Here is a 7371-nt window from a genome sequence, read left to right on the forward strand (position 1 = left end):
AAAATTCTAAGTAAGCTAACTTAAAAGCCTTTCAGCATTACAGCAGTGGTGGCAGAGCTTTGTGGGGACCAGGTCAACAAGGGCAACAGACTTTTTGCTGCCCTGCCCTTAAAACAAGAGACTCAGAGCAATAAAATAGAGCACTGCCCCTCCCTGTAGCAGGCACTTCCCCAGCAGCCACTGAAGTGTTGAAGCATCACCCTACGTGTTTCACTGCAGGATATCTGTGATCTCTTCAAATTGCAACAAGACGCATACAGAGGAGGTACAGCTGCTTCAGCATTGATTCCCATCACCATCAATAGTCTTAATTTAATACTGTTTCACTACTCTCTAAAGACCATCTTCTGCTCATGTTGCCTTTCCTGTGCAATCTTTTTCTGCAGCAGATGATAGGGATTGACTTGACCAGAAGGGGAGGAAACACCACTGCAAGGAGGGAGAGCTTCAGTGGTCCTGTTATCCAGCTGAATCTTCCCCTAAGGTTTATGAGCACCAAAGACAAACATTTCCAGTCTTTCAAGAGTCAAAAGAGGACCTCTCTATTGGAAGGGAAATATAAGAAGTGAAATCTTTCCAGGGGGTATTGAAAAAAGAGTTGTGTCTTTCTCTCTGTAGTACAAAATTACAGGTCATCACATTACTGTGGTTTTACTTTAAGATAGTCATGTCCCAACTGTTATCCTCGACTGACTGATGGTAGAAATAAATCATCTTTCCTTCAAGTGAAGGGTGATGTTCTTCTGCCTGGTGTGGCACAGGAACGCTGAACATGGAGGAGGCAGGATCCGTGGTGCTGCAGCGGCTCCATGGCTTGGTGCACAGCTAGCCCAGGCTGCCCGTCGTGTGTCATTTGGGGGGGGGGGGGGGGTCACACAACTTCGCTTGCTTTCCACTTTCCAGGTGCGTGCCCGTCCATTTTACAAAGCACAGCTGTACTCCCTCATTCTGGGCAGCTCACCTTTCAGTATTCAGAAGAAAACACAGGATCTGTAAGCAAAAGCAATGCCTCTTGATAGGGCCGCTGTGTTTTCACCCACCCCAGCTGCAGGCAGCTCTGGACAGCCAAGTGCAGCTGCCTCCAGCAGCCAGGCGACTTCTGTGAGGGTGATCTTGCTGGGAGTGTTACAAAAATATCTACCAACAAAATACCATCAGGGTGCACAAGTAGGTTTATTACGCTGCAAAACCCAGGCACAGCACTGCGTATTCTCAAGCGCCATCTACTGGTGTTTTACCTGGGAACTACTTACACGTGCACAAACATGCTTTATTCTGGCATTTGGCAGGATGCATTTTTAATAATGTGTTCCTATGAGTTTCAAGACGACACAGAGCCAAAAGAGAGATCCTTTGCCACCACCTGGGGAAAGACAGCTGCTAGAACCATCTCCAGGAAAAGCTTCAGCCAGTTTTTCATTAAATGAGAGCAGAGAATTCAATCAGAATATCCAAAGCTACGCAAAACTGGTCTTCATTCATTCTTCTGCTTGTGGAACTGCTTGCTTCGATTTCTTCACCCATTTAAGGAAAAGTCTGGAAGCACTACAAGTATATTCAGTAAACCAAGACCTCCTGGATAATATAACTAATCCCCAGAGCCTGCAAGATTGTCTTCTACAAAAGCTCTCTACATGTCCTATTTCTCTGAACAGACAGTGGAACAAAACACCTTTGTTGGTTGACTCTGTTATTCTCTATTGTTTTCATTAGCAAAACTAATTAAAAGAATATGTATTATTCAGTTTTACTCAAAGCTGTTACTTTTGCCTTTTTTTTCCTAATTATCTTCCCTCCCCCTTTTAGAATTTTTTTATCAAAAGTTTGTTCAATTTCAAGCATATTTGTTAAAATTTTTCATATCTAAGTGATACTTACTCAGAACAACATAGACTTAAAGATATCTTCAAGGTACCCTTGGATATTCTCAGTTCTGAAAAAGTTCTTTGAAGATATCATCCCAGCTCTCTCACCTGCAGATTTTCATACCCTGAAGTAGCTCAGAGCATCTACTAAAGTGTTCAGAGCCCCAGTGGCAGCTGTCTCTGAAGCCATTACAATAAAGAATTCCTAATTTCCAAAGACTAACTGCTTCCTGTCAGAAATCTTCTTACATTTTATTACTGACCCATACAGAACACGTTAGTGGTGCTGACCACCATTATCAAGTCAGAAAGGCCCACAGTTCCCACACCGTGATCAGTAGACTGGTTTCTTCAGCAGAACAAGAAATATTACGCACTTTCATATGATTTATATGATATACATATTTCAAAATATTATGCATTTTCTTTTCTCATATTTCTCAGTAATAATAGACTTGGAAGTCGTTTAAAACAGAAAGGCATAACACCCTCCCCAATATCAAAATATCTGCAGGCACTGTCTGTGAAATGTGTTTTGAAACATTCCATTGTATGTCCTCACACACAAGCCAAATCCTTATTAAAAAGACAGGGTGATTTTCAAATTGTGTTAAAGAAATCAGGACTTGAAATAAACCTTGGTAGAGAGCGTCATTAGACTCTGTTACAAACTCCCAAAACCTGGTGACCTGTCTATGCAGAAACCTTCCCCTACCCAGGGACTCAAATATCTATAAAATGGTCTCTACTGATCTTAAGAGATTATTTTTTGCACCAGTAATAGTCCTGATCTATAACAAATTGATGCCACTGCCCATGAAGGAAAAGAATAAATCACAAAATAGGAAAAAGCATCCCAAATAACAGATTCAGGAACCAGTCTCCCCATCAAGGGGACAGGCCTCAATACAAGTCACCACTAAAGGTTCAGCAGCACACTTCTACAATACCCTAGCCAAAGCAAAGCTCCTGTGTGTTTTGTCATTTGTGAGAAGTTCCAGATATTGGTAAGAAAAAAAAAATCTAGCGATGTGACCCTTTAGCTCTTGGCCCTTGAAATTAATGCTAACGCTCCCTTTTATCATGAGCCCTGTAGGCACCGGAGGGTTGGGCTGTGGCTAAGGAACTTTCCACTTTCAGATTCAAAATAGGCTGGGTCATGGCCCAGGCTTATCAGGGGTGTGCCATCTTTCTGCAGACAGATTTTCGTCTGTCCTTTGTCAAGCATTTGCTGGCTGTCCCATCTTGATACAGCTTTTTGGGGGCAGAAGACTGGTTTTACATTTTGTAGAGACAGTGCCACTTGTAGAGGTCCTAATCTTATATTGCAATACAGTAAAATAAATCACTGTTTCAAAGGAACTTCCCATGATATTGTTGTACTACTCAAACTGGCTGCTCTGTTCCCTAGAACTCAAGCAAATCTAATTGCCACAGCATCCCTCAGTACCCCAGTTATGTCCCCATACATTAATTATAATGAAAATGACCTTTTAATATTTATAATCTGCATCTTTGTTCAGCTGCTTTTCCCTTCATATTGGAGGTTAGTGAGATGCGCATAAAAGAGCTGGATGAAGGTTAGTTTGCGTCTCCTGTTTACTGGCTGATTCCCAAATCTGGGACATTAAAAGAAGGAAAGAGCAATTTCAAATGCAATCATTTTGCTGAGAACTCAGCAGATACTTTTTTTTTTTTTTTAATTATTATTAATGCTTTCCCCCAATGGAAATGTAGTGTATAGAAGTTATTATCACCAAAGTAGAATGGCAACAGCACATCTGTGCACCAAAGGTCAGATAAGATTAAAAAAGCTAGTCTTATTGGGGTGTTCTGTTAATACCTGATTCTGGGTCCCAGGGAAGTCAGAATGAAACTGCTGAGCCTCAGAAACCTCTTACTTCAGCTTACCTAAAAATACCAGGGATAAGCCAGGACCTTTGCAAGGCATCAGGGATTCGTTTTCCTTCTCAGCTGATTACTAGAGCAAGCTTCCCCTAGAATAATCAATGCACTCTATCTCTAGCAGAATTTGTACCAGGAAGTGGTTAAATATGCTTTAAAAATGGTCAATACCTGAGGTAAATGTCTCCTAGTTCCTCTGAGATCTGATACACTGAGTCTTTAATACAGGTACTCTAGCATTTTTACACAAAGCAAGCCCATCCCCTTTGTCTAAAATCAGCCAAGTTCCTTCTCACAGAGGTTCTTAAAACCACCAACCTCTCCTCGGAGAGGATGCTAATACCAAACACCTTTTGCAAAGGCCTAATTCAACATTGACCACTCTGTACGTGAGGGCTGCTGTCATTTCTAATTATGTCCTCTATTTAATACATTCTTATCTTTGCTGCTGTTAGGCCTTCTTTGGCTTTATTTTGCTTATTCCTAGCTTCCATTTTCACCTATACTTCTACCGAGATTGTCCTAACCCCAGCCAGCCTCTGAATCATCTGAATTTGGGAGAACTGGAACGACATTTATTGCCTACCTCCTGCCAATGCAAGCATCTTATGCTGATTTCCAAAATACTGGCCTCCTTACTGCAGAATACAAATTCTCTTGGATACTTCAGTCCAAGCATTTGTGTGCTGAACCCAATTTATAAAACATTTATTAACTCATGGGCAGTTAGAACTAGTTGGACCTATTTGAAACGATAACAAAAGGGGTTTGGTTTGGTTTGGGGAGGGTTTTTCCTTGTTCGCTTTAAACAACTTGACCTGGAGATTATTGCAGTTGGCATTTGGGACAGCCAGAAAGCTGTTTGGATATGCTGTATTGTACGTACCACAGTAGGGTATGGAGCAGAGGCTCGGCAGTCAGCTAAAACACTGCATGCTTTTTGACCTATACGTGTGTGTGTGTATATATATGCTGCCTGTGCGGAGATAGCCCAAGTGTGGCCATGTCTCATGTAGAATGCATCTATAACATCATTAAAGCAGCAACAGCGTTCAGTATATTGCAGCATTTCCTATCTGCATACAACACTGAGCTCTCCCAAAAGTCTTGGCTTACTGAGCTGCTTGGCATCAGTCCCATGACTTTTCCAGCAGGCGCAAATGGTTATGATTAACTACACTACTGGCTGGCGTGTGCTTGGCCTCCATGCAAAGGCTTTCTCTCCAACAACTTTCACAGCTCTCAGCCATTGCGCCACAGTTAACATCGTTCACCCATCTTTTATCACAACATGCTGGCCATTCCATAAAAGCAACTGTGGCGTAGCTCATCTCTGTAAATCCTTGGCCTCGCTTGTGATATTCTGTTCATGTCCCCATACACCTTGTCAGATACAGGCTCCCTGTTAGATCACATGCCAGCAAAGCCCCCCTTTACAGTTGTCAGTAATGCTCAACTAATGTTCCTGCTCGTTAACCCCCGTAAGCCTTAATATGAGCTTAACTTCTATTTGTCATTCGTTTAATCCGTAGACTATCACCAGTTTTCACAACAGTCTGGATATTTATTAGTTTTTTTAATTAGCAGCAGCTAATTAAAAGGACAGTTGCTGGATAAAAAAGCAAAGTGATTGTGGAAGTAAATGCATGGGACTGCTGTACTGTACCAAGTTAGTTGAAAAGGAAAAACTTACAATGGCCTGGTAAGAAAGCAGCACTTTTACAAGCTGTATAAATATACCTGCATGTATATACGTTTACTTACACCAGCTAACATAATTCAGCCACCTGTGTCCCCTGGCAGGGGGAGAATACTATCTTCCCTGTATGACATATCCATCACCTTCATCCCAGGTATCCACAAGCATTTTGTGAACACAAATGTTGCCCAGGAGTTATTTCAGCCACTACAGAGATGAATGTAGCCACCTCTGGGGCAGAAGAAAGAAATCACTCAGTAGCACATAGTAAATATTTGAAGGGGCAAGAAAGCAACAACAAAACCAAGACAGACTGCAGCATCTAAATGAAGATATGGGAAGATGGGACATGTAGGTGCTCTATAATGGGACCAGGACGAGAGACCTAATCTAATTGTCTGCATGGACAAGACACAGTGCTAAGGTCCATGGGTAGGCAGCATTTGGTGGCATTCACTGGGTCCCCCAGGAGCCAGTAGACAGCTACTGAAAGATTTATTTATTTTTAACAGATGACCTTTTTCAGGGTGTTGACTGTGATTTAGTCCCATTGTCTCTTACACACAACAATTTTGATCCACAGCTGAATGCTTCCAGATTTGGGGGCTGCCTACCTTAGCTGTTTTGACAGAGATAACTTTCAGTTAATAATGAAAACTTCTTTATACTTATAATTTGAGTATTATTTTTCTTAATTGCTATAAATGCCATTGTGGTTAAAAGACTATATGCAGATTCTGAAAATTATTTAAAAGTCTAATGCCCCTAATCCACACTGATTTCACTGGGAATTAGAGAGTAAAATACCTTTAAAGAAGCTGGGCTCTGGTTCTTGTAAGAAAATTAACATATACCCTCAAGAAAGATTTTAAATTATTTGATATGAGATATTCCAAAGTCAATGGCTTTAGAACGCATTATGTTTTGTAAGTGGATGATTTGTTTCAATATCTTGAAAACTTTTAAAGCAAGATGTTTTCTGAAGACGTTATCTAATTATTTCTTAGCCAGCTTCAGAGAATTCTGTGTATATACACACACAGAGGGATATTTATATGTATAGACATATATACAAATATATATGTATATATAAACAGGCTGTTAACACCATTTTCTCTTTTAAGAGAATTTTTAAAAAGCATGTGTCCAGTTCAATAGACCAGGTCTACAACACTCATCTGTATACTTCTCTAGCTGTAACATTTAGTTTAACATTAACTCTGGTAAACAGTATGTTTAGTATTAACTCCAGATCCTATACAACATTCTTGTAGGTCAGAGTAACTCTGATCATGTTGAATATATTCAAAATGAAACCTGTTGATTTTAAGCAGGAAACCAAAACATGTCAGTTCAACATGACCACAGAAAAAACAAATATCCTCTGGAATAATCAGATTAGGGAAAAAAAAAAAAAAAAGAAAAAAAAGGCAAAGGGGTTTGTTCCTCTTTATTATTTTGTTCAAAAAATTTCAGTTTTCTGTAAAGCGGCTGTTCTTCACATTTTTGATAGAAAAAGAAAGAAAATAACATAACCCCCAAAATCTGGCCTATGTTGTGAGTGAGAAGCTATCTGACTGAGGTCTTTCTGTGCATAGAATAACTTAGTGTTTCAATTACAGATCTCCTCAAGTTTTAAAAGCAGCTAAGAATCTACTTCTAACTGCTGGGAAATAAACCTGTGTGCAACATTGAGAGGAAAAATTGCCTGTACTGTGTTAATGCAAGCAAATGTAACAGACTCCTGAAGGGGAAGTCACGGTCCCTTGTTGCTGGAATATAAAGGTGGACAACTCAGAAGAATTTAGGGTATTGAGTTATTTCTTTCTGTGGTCAGCTTAGCAGGTTTTCTGCTGATTGCTTCTCTGCTATGAAGCCCAGAAGTCTGAGGGAATAGAACTG

Source organism: Phalacrocorax carbo, chromosome 5 (assembly GCF_963921805.1).
Source record: "Phalacrocorax carbo chromosome 5, bPhaCar2.1, whole genome shotgun sequence".
NCBI classification, from domain to species: Eukaryota; Metazoa; Chordata; class Aves; order Suliformes; family Phalacrocoracidae; genus Phalacrocorax; species Phalacrocorax carbo.